The following is a 16,367-nucleotide window of genomic DNA, read 5'->3' on the forward strand; positions in this document are numbered from 1 at the left end:
CTCTCTGACCCTCGCTCTCAGGAGATGGCTTACAACACTGCCCAATGAGATCTAATCAGGTCCTTGAAGGGGCCTGGGACAACACTGTTGGAATCCAGGAGACGCAGAAAACTCGTCCTAGGCTAGCCAAGAGCCAGTTTTTTCCTGGCAAGTGGGCGGTTCATGCGGCTATCGGATGGGGTGGTCTTGGAGCCTCTTAGTTCCCAGACGCTGGCTCCTGCTGTCACACTCACTCTCATCTACACAGGGGACACATGGGGCTGCCCCATCTGGGTTGGGGCTCAGATAAGTCACCAATGTCCAGGTTTCTCTGCCATCTGGGTCTCGTTGGCTGACGGGGCCTGGACTTCCACAAGAGTCTCTCCCCACAGTGAGACTGCTCCTGGCCTGTCTTTCACCATCACCTCTTTACTCAGGGCCACCGCCCATCCCAGAAATGAAGAGGACATTATGAGATTAGACATGGCGGCGGGGCCAGGTTTCCAGGCCGGTCTCAGCTCTCACAGTGCTCCAGCAGTTGTCCAGCCAGATTGTAGGAGACAGTGGAAGGATGGCACCTCTGTCCTGGTCACTCGTAGACCAGTCCTGCTGTGTCCAGAGGAGGTTCTGGGAGCCATGTCAGTGTCACCAAAAGCCATGGTTCAGAAAAAACGTGTGACACTAAGTTTCAGTTCACGCAAAAGCTGAAACTCAGCCGCAGCAGAAACAAACAGTCGTTCGTAGACGTCTACCTGTGGACTGATGTCTCTCCCGATGTCTCACGTCGATAGAACTGTTCGTTCAGCCTGGGGAGCCTGGCTTCTTCCACTCAGAAAGCCTGCAGTCCCAGCTCATGGGAGGCTGAGTTAAGAGGAGCATGAGTACAAGGCCAGCCTGGGCTATGTACCAGGACAAAAGGAACCAAGGCTATGTAAGGAGACCTTGCATGGAGGCAGGGAGCACCTCCCGTTCCTGGGAGGACTGCTCAGCTATGCAGGGCACAGCTGACTTTGAAGCCTAGCGGTGAGATCATTCTGCTCCGTGCCAGTCCTCACATGTCCCCCAGCCAACCCTCTTGGCATTCAGGTGAGAGGTGGTGTCTCCTTTAGCAAACAGTCATTGGGGATGCAACCACAGGCCTTTCTGGGTCTGACTGATGGGGTTGGGCCTGGCTGCTGACTGATGTGAGCTCCCAGCTCTGGGTAGGTTTCTATACTGTCTTGAGAGCTTACTTAAGTTGTTTTGCACTCTCTCTCTCTCCTCTCCCTCTCCCTCTCCCTCCCCTCTCCCTCTCCCTCTCTCTTTCCCTCTCTCCCTCTGCCTCTTCCTCTCTCTCTCCCTCTCCCTCTCTCTCTCTCTCTCTCTCTCTCTCTCTCTCTCTCTCTCCCCTCCCCCAGATTAATAATTGGGGTAAGAATTCTGGGCAAGACACAGGCCATCTGTTCCTCTGTGTAAACAATAACTCAGTTCCCACTAAGTCTCCACCAGGAGTTACTATGAAGTAACCACAGAATAAACTGGGCAACGTAATGCTGGGCCTGGCAGGCCTTGGGGATGGCAGGGGGCGGGGCTGTGACTGCTAGGGACATACTGATGTCCCACAGCATGGAAATATCCCCACCCAGAGACTCCCTGCTGTGGGGCCAGATTCTCTTTCCATAGGTATTGGTACTCCAATACCAGGGCCTGGCTGGGCTTGGCTCTCCTCTGCAGATTCAGGGTAGATGTAGGTCCCTGGGAACCTTGCGTGGAGCATGGAAGGTAGCCGACTGACAGCTGTGTACTCAGTGCATAGACATCGTCACATGTCGTAGCTCTGAAATAGATGGAGGATCTTCTGTGCCTGGCTCAGGTAAGGCCTATGTGCAATCCCTCCGTGGGACATGTGGTGACAGAATTTGAGTCTGCAGGATGCAAGGTGAATGAAGGATACATGGAAGAATGCAGCAGCACGGAAGGCCTTGCCGGAACATTCCATGGACATCTAAGCCACCCCGACTTGCTCTTTCTAGAGCCTTATGTAAGCACCCCTCACTGGTCCGAATGATCCCACCTCGTATGTTCCTGAGCATTGAACATCAGTGCTCCTGGCTGGGGATGGAGTCTCACGGGTTAGTAACATCCTCCTGCCTGGGCCTGGACCCTGCCTGCTTATTCTGCTCTGCCCAGTGCTACCTGAGTCAGTAACTTGGAGCCTAGTGACTTATCTGTCTCCCAGGAGCTAGGGAGAAGCGCTTCTAGGGACAGCATGCCCGCCTATGGGTAGCTCCAGTCAGGGTACTCCCGGGCCCTGCCGGATCTCAGGACAGCCTCCAGTGCACCACACATGCTTGCAGGGAGAGCCTCACCAGAATGTTCCACAGCGGCGTTCTTTGTCAACTCCCACTCAACAGGTAAACATCTACAAAACGACCTCTTCACTTAGGGCTCAAGGAATGTTGTAGAAGAAGGGGCAGGACGATTTAAGAGCCAGCGTATCGGGGAGTTTGCCCCGAGACTATTTCCTAGTGATCTGGGAATCTACAGGCATCCCATAAAATCTCACCAACAAGACTGCCTAAACGTAAGCAAAACAAAGGCAGCAGTGTAGATGTGCCAGAGCAGACAAGGGAAAGACCATTCGTCCATAACTGTATGTATGTATGTGTGTATGTATTTATGTATGTATGTATGTATGTATGTATGTATGTATGTATGTATCTATAGTCTTCCCCAGAGAAGAGTGCACTGATTGGCTATCCAATGCTACATAATCAGCCCCGAAAACATGTGTATGAGTAACACTATTCAAACCGAGCAGGATGTATTTAGAAATATATATATATATGGGGGCTGGAGAGATGGCTCGGGGGTTAAGAGCACTGGCTGCGGGCTGGAGAGATGGCTCAGCGGTTAAGAGCACCCGACTGCTCTTCCAGAGGTCATGAGTTCAATTCCCAGCAACCACATGGTGGCTCACAACCATCTGTAAAGAGATCCGATGCCCTCTTCTGGTGTATCTGAAGACAGCTACAGTGTACTTGTATGTAATAAATAAATAAATCTTAAAAAAAAAAAAAAAAAAAAAAAAGCACTGGCTGCTCCTCCAGAGGTCCTGAGTTCAATTCCCAGCAACCACACAATGGCTCACAACCCTCCGTCATGGGATCCGATGCCCTCTTCTGTCTGATGTGCTCGTCTGTCATGCAGGCCATACATGCAAACGGGGCGCTCAAATACATAAGCAAATAAATCTGTAAATAAAGGGAAAGAAATATATGTGTGCACACGCACACACATGTAGGCATGAAATACCAATGAACTCAGAAAGAGGTCATGAATTTGAAAGAGAGCAAGGAGGGCCCATGGGAGGGCGGGAAGGGAGGGAACAACAGGGGGAAATAAAATGGAAATTTCTGGTTTCTTTGGAATGGGAGCTTAGTAACCTCTGGGAAAGCACATCCTCTGGGTACCTATGTCCCCGTGCCCCCCCCCTCCCAGGCCAGCCTGGGCTCCTAGACCTTTCTGGAAGAAGCTATATATATTCAGGGATGCTAGAGGCACCAGGGCTGCTCACAGCCTCCTCCAAGGTGTGTTAAAAATGGAACTGCAGCAGCACCTCACCCTCCAAGCACCAACAAAAGCTGACAATGCAGACTAAAAATAACAGGTGTTTTTCCCGGAGGCGACAGAGTCAGGCGTGCACTGACACCCCTCACCCCTCCTGTACTGCAAGGGGCTAGGGCTGCAGAGCCAATTGGCCCTGGACCGCAGATCTCACGGGCTCGTAGAGACTGTGTGAATCACATCTGCACTCCTACTGCGTGTCAGCCATGTTGCAATGGCCTTGGTGCAGGCAGCAAGGGGCCCCCCGTAGGGGTTCTTTTCTGCCTCTATCCAGAGCCGCTGTGAGATCTTCTCCATGTGTGCCTGGCTATCTTTGTCCTCTGAACCCGGCGAGGAGGACGGGTTGGCAGAAGGAGATGTCATTCCTAAGTGTCCCTCTGAGCACGCTGAACCTCCGAGGGGCTCTTTTTCTCTCAGCCCTGTGGTCATACTAGGGTCTCCACATGGCCATGGTTTCTTGAGGCCTTCAGAGTGTGTGACTTGGCAAACCACCAGGATACCCAGAGCAGGGAATTGTGGGTTAAAGCTCAGGTCAACTGAAGTCTGGGCCAGCGTGGCTTCCATCATTCACCCATGACAGCTGTCCAGCTGTGATGCCCCTCGGGGATATGCAGCTGAGGGCACCATGGACAGTCAACCTCGCTTTTGACAGAACCTTCCTCAGGATTCTTAACTCAGCCTCAAAACAGGGACTTACATCCCCATGGCAAAGTTTGGACCCTTCACTATGGACTCTCCATGGGGATACCCTTCCAGAGCAAGCAGGGCTGGAACCTCAATTTCCCATCATCCCTTGCCTGCCAGGGGCTGCAAGTCTCAGCAGATATATATATTAGATAGATAGACAGACAGATAGATGTAGATGTAGATGTAGATGTAGATGTAGATGTAGATGTAGATGTAGATATAGATATAGATATAGATATAGATATAGATATAGATATAGATCAGGGACCAGAAGCAGCTTGTTGGGTCAGCCGGTCACAGGCAAAACAGGGGAACAATCAAACTCAGAAGTACTGTGCAGTAGTACACTGTCCTTAAGTCTCTCCAGCCAGGTTGAAGTTCACAAGGCAATCAACTTTTCTGAAGGGAATCTTGAGAACTCTTCTGTGTGTCTGAGCTATTACCCTTCTCTGGGGTCTACCAGCTAGCTCCCAGGAAGGTGGGCCAGGGAGGCCACAGAACCTCTCTAGGGAAGGACCTCACCCCCATTTGGAGGAACAATGGAGACGGGTTTCCCTTTGCTGTTTCTGGGGCAGGAACCACGGTCCTAATGCATCACCCAGGCCTCTACTGGAACTTACCAGTCTCATGGTATTTCTCAAGACATTGGTAAATGCTCAGGCTGAAGCAGTGATTAAGGGTTAACCATTCCTGGGGGTCATAACAGACCCCTGTTTGTCCTTTCCTCTGGGCCTTGGAAAATAGCCTGGCCTCTAGACCCTACCCTATGTAAGCATAGCAAGGCCCGAGGCCCCCATGTGCAGACAGCAGTGTGCCTCACGCTGTTCCTGAGGCCTCTGCATTCAAAGCTGGATGCCCAGCCTATCCCCTCACCCAGCCAAGACCCAAGTATGACCCCGGTGACATCTTGTTCTTCTCTTCTATGAGATGGGCTGTCACACTGGATGTTTTCCAGAAAATGCATTGTGGCTTAGCTTCTAGAACTATGCTTGCCCCGCCCCTGCTCCCCAAGTCCCGATTCTGCTGTGCCAAGCGGAGTCCCAGACAGGCTTTACCACTGAGCTGGAAGCAGGGCTTCTTCAGTCCTACACCCAGGCTAGAATCTGGAAAATCCTCTCACGGGGCGGATCAGTGCAAAGTTTCAGTGAGCCTTGACCGGCTGTAGAGACAGGCCAGCCAGGCATGACGGCACACACAGAAGGCTGAGGCAGGAGGGAGAGCTGGGACATCTATAGTGAGACATGATAAAGAGCAAACCCATTTTATACACACTCAGAGGCAAATCACACACCCACCTACTTACCAGACAACCCCACAGTGTCTCACGCATGCACCCAAGGGCAGGCCCCCACCTCAGCACCACAGCACCCGTAGAGGAACACTGAACAGAAACGTCATTTTTGCTCAGAAGCCCACACAATAATCTTGTGGCTGATGGCTCTCATGCGTGACAACAACCCACACTTTTTCTCCTGCTGAGCTCTCCTCACAGTCCTTGGCCATCAAAGAGCTGTGACTGGTGACAAGCAGGCAGGGACCCAAGGGCAGGGTGGACAGGAGGCAGGGTTTTTATATACAAATGAGTAAGGAGGTAGGTTTAACTGGTCTCAGTAGGAGCAGGCTCGACAGGAGTGCAGTCTTCAGGCTGTAAACTTCTGTGGGGAGAAAGTTACAGGGGACATTTTCTGCACACAGACCAGAGGAAAGTTTTACCATGCCTCTGAGTTTCACTCATTGAAGACTTTGCCACTCCCATGGGTGTGAGGCATAGGGGTGTGGGGTGGTTTCAATGAGAGTGGCCCCCTTAGGTTCAGATTTGTGAATGTTGGGCTCCCAGTTGGTGGAACTGTTTAGGAAGGATTGGGTGTGGCCTTGTTGCAGGAGGTGTGGCACTGGAGGTGGACCTTAAGATTTCAAAAGTCCACACAAGGCTCAGTGTCTGTCTGTCTCTGTGTTTCTGTGTATGTCTGTCTATCTCTGTCTCTGAGTATGTCTCTGTCTGTCTCTGCTTCTCTCTGTGTGTCTGTTACTCTGTATGTATGTCTCTGTCGGTCTGTCTGTCTGTCCGTCTGTCTGTCCGTCTGTCACTGCCTCTCTCTGCCTTTTGTTTGTGGATCAGATGCAAGCTCTCGGCTACCCCTGCCATGATGGTCATGAACTCAACCTCTGAAACTCTCTATGATACGTTGCCTTGGCCATGGTGTCTCTTCTCAGCAATAGAGTAGTAAGTAAGACAGGGTCCCTGACATGGCCTCGCTCGTGTCGAAAACCATACACTCATTCAGGACTCCATGCGCTCCCTACAGCCTGGCACCAGCTAGAAACATGTCACTTTCCCATATGCTGCCCCAAACAGATATCCATCCAAATGGCGATGCTAAGAACTGTTCCACAGGTTCTAAGGTCACTGTGTCCAGCTCGGGTGTCTTGCCAAGACGAGAACCCAATGGGTTGGCAGGCTGCATGCAGGATGGCTCCCTCCCAAGGCTGTCAGGAGGCCTTATCCCACCACCTAACCCCAGCGCTACCCCGGACTCCAGCCTGGAGTTTCACAGCCTTGTTTTGAAAGTGGCGGTTGCTTGTACTTGTCCCACACATTTGGCAAATGAGGGCCACTTAGGTGTTAACATAGGGGCAGGTACCAGTGGCATGAGGAGCCATCTCAGAGGACAGCCACATCCAGCTTGGCCACCCCTAGGGTCCTAAGGTCTTGCTCCAGTAAACCAAAGAGTGAAACCATGACCCCTCCTCAGGAATGAGGCTGAGGAAGCATCTGTGTCCTCTTCCTGGGTCACTCCTTTGGCCCTTAGGAAGGAGGGATAAAGAAAAATACCTGTGTTCTCACAACAGAGGCATTCAACAAGGAGGAACTTGTGTCAAGGGTCTTGGTGGCCTCCAGCAGTGGCGGGATGCATAATGCCCTACAGGGGCAGAGGGAAGTGGGGTAGCCAGCTATGTATGCCCACTGTGCACATGCGACCCCATGGCTCTGGGCAGATAGGAAGAGTGACCTTTTTGTGCCTCAGTTTCCCCATTTTTCAAAGCAGGCAACATGGGCACTCTGGCAGTGGTACTTGGGGAAGAAGAAGGCTATGAGGCCAGCCTGGCCACCTGCCAGGGTGCTGGCCTGTAGCCGTGGTGACTTTCTCAGCACCGGCCTTGTTGGTGTAGACTGCGCGCACAGCCCACCGTGGACTTCCTGCCTCTCAGCTGGAGGCACGCTGCCATCGCAACCCGAGATGACACGCGCATTTTTCTAGGTGTGTATAGTGGAAACAAAACCAAAATATTAGCACAAGGCTAAGTTTGTTTTACAGCAGCGATGATCTATGGCGGTACTTGTTTGAATTTGTCTAAACAGCTTTCCCGGCGCTCGCAGACACTGCCAGCTTCCTGCCCACTGTCCCCTGGGGCTCCGAGGATAATCTCTTCAGCTGACATCCAGAAGACAGACACCTCTCAACAACAACAAAAAGATCACCCTGACAATGTCCAGGACCCCCAAGCCCTGCTACCTCCTTACATGGCTAGGTATGAAAAAAACTGCCCCACTTAGGGTCTCTGTGTGTTCAGGAGCCCAAGGGCGCCCTGGCCTCTGAATGTTTGATAGCTATGGTTCCCTCTCCTGGCTAGAGCAAAAGGCAGGGGCTCTATAGCATAGCCTCAGCCACAGCCATAGCCACAGCCCCAGAAATAGACACAGACACAGCCCCAGACAGAGCCACAGACACAGACACAGACACAGACACAGACACAGACACAGACACAGCCCTAGCCCCAGACACAGACACAGCCCTAGCCCCAGACACAGCCCCAGACACAGACACAGACACAGACACAGACACAGACACAGACACAGACACAGACACAGACACAGCCCTAGCAGACACAGCCCCAGACAGAGCCACAGCCCCAGACACAGACACAGACACAGACACAGACACAGACACAGACAGACACAGCCCCAGACACAGACCCCAGACACAGACACAGACACAGACACAGACACAGACACAGACACAGACACAGACACAGCCCCAGACACAGACACCCAGACACAGACACAGACACAGCCCCACAGACACAGCCCCAGACACAGACACAGCCCCAGACACAGACACAGACACAGACACAGACAGACACAGACACAGCCCTAGCCCCAGACACAGCCCCAGACACAGCCACAGCCCCAGACACAGACACAGACACAGACACAGACACAGACACAGACACAGCCCAAGCACAGACACAGACACAGACACAGACACAGACACAGACACAGACACAGCCCCAGACACAGCCACAGCCCCAGACACAGCCACAGCCCCAGACACAGCCACAGACACAGACACAGCCCCAGACATAAACACAGCCACAGACACAGCCCCAGACAGAGACACAGCCCCACAGAGACACAGCCCCAGACAGAGACACAGCCCCAGACAGAGACACAGCCCCAGACAGAGACACAGCCCCAGACCCAGACACAGCCCCAGACACAGCCACAGCCCCAGACACATCCACAGCCACAGCCACAGCGCCCCCTCCCAGCCCCAGCCACCGCCATGGCCACAGCCACAGCACAGCCACAGCCTCCCTGAATACCTGATAACAGTTACTTTTATCCACAGTTCCCACAACACCACCTCAACCACTCGGTCACTTGAGTTCCGGGCTGCAAGCTTCTTCCTAAACCCTGACCAAGAGAAGCTGCTCTGGGGATAGCAACAGCCATGTTCCACAGCACCGCCACCCTCCCAGGAACTCAGCCTAGAAAGAGATGAGAAGCAGGCAGCCGTCTGTGTGTGGGGAGCTGAGCTCCTGGGGCCAGTGACTGACAGGTGTTGACAGAGACCCAGATCCACAAACAACGTTAAGCCTGTTTCCCAAGCCACCGTCACCCCCAGTCCCGCCTTGAGAGAAGCACTCATCGCCATGGTAGAGACTCCAAAGTGTGCTCTCTCTCAGAGAGAGCATAGAGCTCCGGGAGGAGGGTGGGAGGGATGGCAGAGTCTTTGAGGTGACTTGGTCGGCGAGTGTGCAGTGCTCAATGAATTGCTAAGGCTGGTATGCTATACTCGGTGAACGCTACTGCGCTGTCCTCAGCGATGACGACAGCTCAAACCCCGGTTACACTCACGCTTGGCGGGACTGTCATAGGCTCCCCACGCCATGTGCTCTGCTGACAGCTGCCACCAGTGACCATCCTAGCATCCCTGTTGGCCAAAGGTTTGTTCCTCAGGAGGTGTCCGTCTTATTTTATGAGACAGTGTCTTTCTCGGATACCTGAGGTTCAGCAATTAGGCCAGGCTGTGTGGTCAGTAAACCCCAGAGATGGGCTTGCCTCTGCTTCCCCAGTGTGGGGATTACAAATGTACACCCAGTTCTTAATCTTTTAAACATGTATTGATTGATTGATTGATTGATTGATTGATTTTATGTGAGTACACTGTAGCTGTCTTCAGACACACCAGAAGAGGGCACTGGATCCCATTACAGACAGCTGTGAGCCACCATGTGGTTGCTGGGAATTGAACCCAGGATCTCTGCAAGAACAGCCAGTGTTCTTAACCACTGAGCCATCTATCCAGCACCAATTTTTTTTTCTTTTTCTTTTTTTCGGAGCTGGGGACCGAACCCAGGGCCTTGTGGTTGCTAGGCAAGCGCTCTACCACTGAGCTAAATCCCCAACCCCTAATGTGTAGCCCAGGCTGGCCTCGAACTTGTGATCCTCCTGCCTCTGCCTCCTTCAGCAAATCCTACCAGCGTGCGCCACCACAACCGGCACCAATTTTTAAAAATTGTATTCTTGTCTTATATATTACATTCTGTTCACAGTTCCCCCTCCCTCCTCTCCTCCCAGCCCCTCTCCCCATTTCCACCTCCCCCCATCCACTCTTCCTCCATTTCCCTTCAGAAAAGGGCAGGCCTATCAAATTGCAACAAGACTAGGCACTTCCCCTCATAGTAAGGGCTACACAAGGCAACCCACTAGGAGGAGAAAGGTCCTAAAACCAGGCAAAAGAGTCAGAGACAGCCCCGCTCCCACTGTTAGGAGTCCCACAAGAAGACCAAGCATAACATATATGCACAGGGCCTAGATCTGAACCATGCAGGCTCCCTGGTTGTCAGTGCAGTGTCTGTGAGCCCCTATGAGCCCAGGTTAGTTGATTTCCGTGGATTTTCTTGTAGTGTCCTTGACCCCTCTGGCTCCTACAACCTTTCCTCCCCTGGTTCTTTGAGTGGGTTCTGGGGATCAAACTCTGGTCCTTGTGCATGTGTGAAAAGAGCTTCTGTGACTGAGCATTGTCCAGCCCTTAGTCCCCATTTTCTTGAACGTGGCTACTGCAGATACCACAATAGTAAGACAGCATAGTTGCCGTCTTAGTGTCTCTACTGCTGTGATAAAACACCACGACCAAAAGTAACTTGGGAAGGAAAAGGGTTTATTTTAGCTCACAGTTCCGCATCAGAGCCCAGCGCTGAGGGAAGTCGGGGCAGGAACCTGAAGGCAGGAGCTGGTGCGGCCATAGATGAGAATTACTTACTGGTTTGCTCCTCATGGTTCTCTTAGCCTGCCTTCTTCTAGAACCTAGGACCACCAGCCTCAAGGTGGCACTGTAACTAATTTTTTTCAAAGCCTATTTTTAATGATGGTTCATAAACACTTTTAACCTCTCTGTTCGCCCACCACCCACCAGAGGTAGTGGGAAAGAAAGGATACGGGAGAAGAGGGCCTGTTTAGAAAGGTTCTTTGAAGCTACTTCTGCCTGTGTTGTCTGGAAACTGGCTGTTCGGCTCACAGGTTGGCAGCGGCAGGTCCATCCACTTGTGAACACTTCATGGATACAGTAGTAGTCCAGTTTGGTGGAGTTGAGGTAACGGTGGCACTACCTAGCAGAGACAGCCAGGCCTCAGCCTCTGCACCAGTCAGCAGGAAGGACAAACGGGAACACCAGGAGGCACACAGATAGGCTGTGCCTATCTCAGGGAAGCGAACATCATCAAAGACTCGAGACCCACAAGTGTTGCACAGCTAGTTCTGTTAGCCAAGCTCAGCCTCAGCCGCTGTCTGTGGAGTCTTATTTATACCCCCAAACATCACACGTCCTTCTCATGCCTTGCCTCAGCATGGGTCTGTCTCAGTTGACATCACTCCGCCAATTAGCCCAAGTCCGCAGAAGTGGCACGCCACCAGAAGTTTTTTGGTGCGTCCCTCTCTAGGGAGTCCAGACAAATGCAGCTCAATCAGGCAATGAAAGACAGACCAATACGTGTGTGTCCTTAGCAAAAAATCCCTCATCGCCTGTCCTTTCACGTGCTTGCTTTAGGAGAACTTCCTTTCTCCTGTGTCTACTTCAGCAAAATATTCCTTCATGAGTCTGCCTTAGCCTTTCCACTTTGCTCCAACAAAAACCATCCAACACAGCCAACTCCCCAAAGAGCCCTTAAGTTTCCACTTCATGGCACTGTCTACAGTGTGCCATGCCCCTCCCCCTCCCCCATCATTAGTCAAGAGAATGTACCTCAGGCTTGCCCACAAGGCAATCTTTTTTTTTTTAATCTCTCTCTCTTTTTTTTTTTTCTTTTTTTTTTTTTCAGAGCTGGGGACCCGAACCCAGGGGCCTTGCGCTGCTAGGCAAGCGCTCTACCACTGAGCTAAATCCCCAACCCCCACAAGGCAATCTTAAAGAGACATTTTCTTCAATTGAGCTTCCCTCATCTTAGATGACTCTAGCGTGTATCAAGTTAACACAAAAACTAGCCAGCACATCTGAGTAGATTGTCTCTTTGTGTGCTGACCGTTCCTTTACGTATGTGCCTAGAGTGGCATGGCTGGATCTTATACCTCCACTTTTATTTAGGGCTTTTTTGTTTTGTTTTGTTTATTTGTTTGAGAATTTACAGCTGGCTTCCATCGGGGCTAGACATCTCCGCCAGCATGCCTATGTGTTTGCAGTATGGACACTTGAACCCAGGGCCTCAGGCATGCTGGGTTATATCCCACTGACCTATATCCCAGCCAGCATTTTAACTCGCTCTTAACTGCTGGGATAGACAGAGGGAGCCCTGTTCACTAAGGGTAACAACACACTTTGTATATTTATCTGTCACTGGCGCCACTTCTGAAGGCTCTGGTTGGTTTGTTCCCCATTCGCTGGTTGCAACACTTTCAGTTGTCACTGGTTGATACTTTGTCTCCATGTCTTAATCCTCTGAGGAACGGATACATTTTCCTTCTCGGGACCACTCTTCACTCTGAAGACGGCTTCCTCTGCAGTGCACACTTAGGGGTTTCTTAGGCTTTCACTGTTTTTCCTGGGCTAGCGCAGAGCCCTCCTCTGAGCTGTTTCCTGTGTCACTACCCTGAAGGGTTTTCTCTGCATTTCCTTTAGCATTTCCACTGTTTGGAACCTTATGTCATCACAGTTCAGGGTCACTTCGATACAGGGTGTGAAGTGAGGATCGAGTTTCTGTGTTCTGTACTGGACATCAGCCTCTCCAGTAAGTTTTTGGGAACTTTCGTAGAGAATCGGGTGGTTGGGGCTCAATTAGTTGGTTTACATGTCTGTGTCTGTATCTCATCATGCTGGTTTTGTGTTAATGACTTTGCAGTGCGTATCACTCTTTCAGATTTATTTATTTGCATTTATTTAATGTGTATTTGGTGGTTGGCTGCATGTATATCTATGCGAAGGTGTACATGGATCTGGAGGACAGTTGTGGTTTGCCATGTGGGTGCTGGGAATTGAACCGGGGTCCTCTGGAAAAGCAGCCAGTGCTCTTACCCACTGAGCCATCTCTTCAGCCCCTCGTATTGATTTTTTTGCTCAGGATTTCTTTGACCATCTAGAGCCTTTTGTGAAGGATGTCATTTCTATTGGTTGATTTGAGTAATACGGCAATATTTACAATAGTGATTCTGCCAGCTCATGAGCATGGGAGATCTTTTCCTCATCTGGTAGTTTTACTAGTTTAATATTTATTTAATTTGTTTAAATTCAATCGAATGATTAATATATAATTAATATTTTAATTATTAATGGCTTTTACTGTTTTGTTTTTGTGGATGGATTTTGGATTTTTTTTTAATATTATAGAACATCAATCGTCCATGTGTATGTATTAGGAGGTCTGGGTATGGGGGCTGGAGAGATGGCTCAGCGGTTAAGAGCACCAACTGCTCTTCCTGAGGTCCTGAGTTCAAATCCCAGCAACCACATGGTGGCTCACAACCATCTGTAATGAGATCTGATGCCCTCTTCTGGTGTGTCTGAAGGCAGCTACAGTGTACTCATATACAATAAAATAAAATCTTAAAAAGCAAATTTATAAAAATAAAAAAAAAGGAGGTCTGGGTATATATGGGCACAGGTGTTCATGGAACCCAGTAGAAGGTATCAGGTCCCTTAGAGCTGAAGTCACAGGCAGCTATGAGCTGCCCAGTGTGGGTGCTGGGAACTGAACCAGGTCCTCTGCAAGAGCAGTCTGTGCTTTTAACCTCCGAGCCACCTCTCCAAACTGTATAGTTTCCATCATGTTGAAGAGGGTTATCACGGTGAAGAGGGCTATTTCTAGTCCTACTTCCTTCCGGGTTTTTGCCGTGAAAGGACGCCAGCCAACTTGCTGTTGTCTCCAAGAAACAAAAGACATCCACAGGGTGAGAGTCAAAGAACAGAAAACAATCTGCCAAGTGACCAGAAACGGAGGACAAGCTGGCTTAGCTGATAAAGTAGATTTCAGACCAAAATTAGTAAGAAGAGATTAAGGGAGCCAGCATGTTTTTTTTTTTTTTCTCTTTTTCGAGCTGGGGACCGAACAGGGCCTTAAGCTTCCTAGGCAAGCGCTCTACCACTGAGCTAAATCCCCAACACCAGCATGTTTTATTAACGAAAACAATCTGTCGAATCTATAACAATAGTAAGGACAAACGCATCGAATGCTCAGGCTCCCTATACCATAAAACAAACACTGATAAACTCAAGGGATAAAACGGTCCCAATACAGTACCCCACCGTCATCACTAGATACATTATCCAAAATAAAACTCAACAAAGGCCCCTCAGAGTTAAACTACATCATAGATGAAATGGACTCAGGAAATGTCCACCTAAGGCCCTACCCAGTAGAAACAGAAGGCGCTCTTGTCAGCAGCCCACAGTGCTTTCTCTAAAGTAGACCAGGTTCCAGGCCAGGGGTTGATTGTAACCAAAGACAAAAGAATTTGAACTATCCCTTGTGTTCTGTCAGCTCACAGAACAATAAAATGGAAACCAACAAAGCAAGAAACACAACAAAGGAACACAAATACGTGAGACTGAACAACATCCTTGAGCAACTAATGGGTCGCTGAAGAAAACAGGGGTTGGGGGAGTTAAAAGTCCCTAGAGTGGAAGGAAAACAAAAGCAAATATATGGTAACTTCTGGAGTGCATTGAGGAGGTTCTGAGAGGAAGTGTATAGCTATGAGTGACTTTTTTACTTAAGTCAGAACGATCTCAAACAAATGATCCAGTGGTGCATTTCAAGGTCCCAGAAAAACAAGAACAACCCCAACCCAAAGATCTAGGCAGAAACAAAGGAAATGGGGCTGGAGAGATGGCTCAGAGGTTAAGAGCACTGGCTGTAGGGTTGGGGATTTAGCTCAGTGGTAGTGCGCTTGGCTAGCAAGCACAAGACCCTGGTTCGGTCCCCAGCTCCGAAAAAAAAAAAAAAAAAAAAAAAAAGAAAGAGCGCTGGCTGCTCTCCCAGAGGTCCTGAGTTCAAATCCCAGCAACCACACGGTGGCTCACCACCATCTGTCATGAGATCCTCCTCTTCTAGTATGTCTGGAGACAGCTACTGTGTACTTACAGACATAAAATAAATAAATAAATCATTAAAAAATTATTAAAAACTAAAAAAAACCCACTGGAGACAATTTCAACATAATCCCCCTCTACATGTTCTACACATTGCCTTTCATGTGGAAACAAACTATACAACAGCCCCCACAGTAATACATACAGCATGGCACGGGTCTCTGTTTCTACTCCTCTTGTGGTAAAATCAACCCTGACCAAAGGGAGAATGGCTTTACTTTGGCTCACGTCGACAGGTTGTGGTCCATCATGGTGGTGTGGTCAAGGCTGTAGACACTCAAAATAGCTGGTCCCACAACCAAGAAGCAGGGTGTGGTGAGGGTAGGCTGCTGTTCAGCTAGAAAGGAGAAAATGGATATGAGGAAGAGAACAGGAGCAAAAAAAAAAAAAAAAGAATCAATTAAAATTTTAATATTCAGTAGACGCAAGAAAAATAACAAAATATGAAATATAGTTAATCAGGCTTGTATAAAATCAGGATCAGGAGGGTGGCTGGCTACAGCAGCCCAGCATAACACATGTAAGGGTCCAGCACATACTGTTCCATTAAGGTAGTGTGGCCTCTGCATGAATAAGGTGCTGGGCTCTGCAGAACCCAGGGGCCTGGGATCAATGAAGTAGGTAGTTCACCGTGGAACTGGTTGTGATCTGGATGTGATCAGTTAGGACAGGACACGTTTCTGGTATGAGAAGACAGGTCCTCGTAGCTCCCCCCAGGGCCTAGTAGTACTTGGCTAAAGCAGAGTCCAACCTCAGGGAACCCCCAGCCTGGGGCTAGACAGAGGCTGGAATATGGCATGCCTTCCCAGCCAGCAAGCCATGAGTTCATACAGAGAGCCTCTCCTTGGCCCTGACCGGATGCAAACACCAGACAAGCCTCTGTACCCCCAGAACGTCCCACAGGAACAAAAGGCTGCAGGTTGGGTCACGTGTGAGTGGGGAGGCTCCTGAGGATGTTAGTAAATGATCCCTGTGGAAGGGAATTCCCCATGCTCGACTGGAGATGCTGGGAGCTCAAGGCCCTGCAGCACAAGAAAAATTAATAACCTACTCGCCCTGCCAAAAGGAAAAATAATAATAGGACACATGGTTTTCTCAACAGGCCCCAGAGCAGAATTCAATGAAAGTCCACATCTCCGCTGGATAGAAAAAAATCCTATGCAATTAGGAATAACGGGTTTCATCGCTCTTCCAACGGAGGACATGTTTGAAAGCAAACACCTACAGGGTACC

Source organism: Rattus rattus, chromosome 18, assembly GCF_011064425.1.
Source record: "Rattus rattus isolate New Zealand chromosome 18, Rrattus_CSIRO_v1, whole genome shotgun sequence".
Lineage (NCBI taxonomy): Eukaryota > Metazoa > Chordata > Mammalia > Rodentia > Muridae > Rattus > Rattus rattus.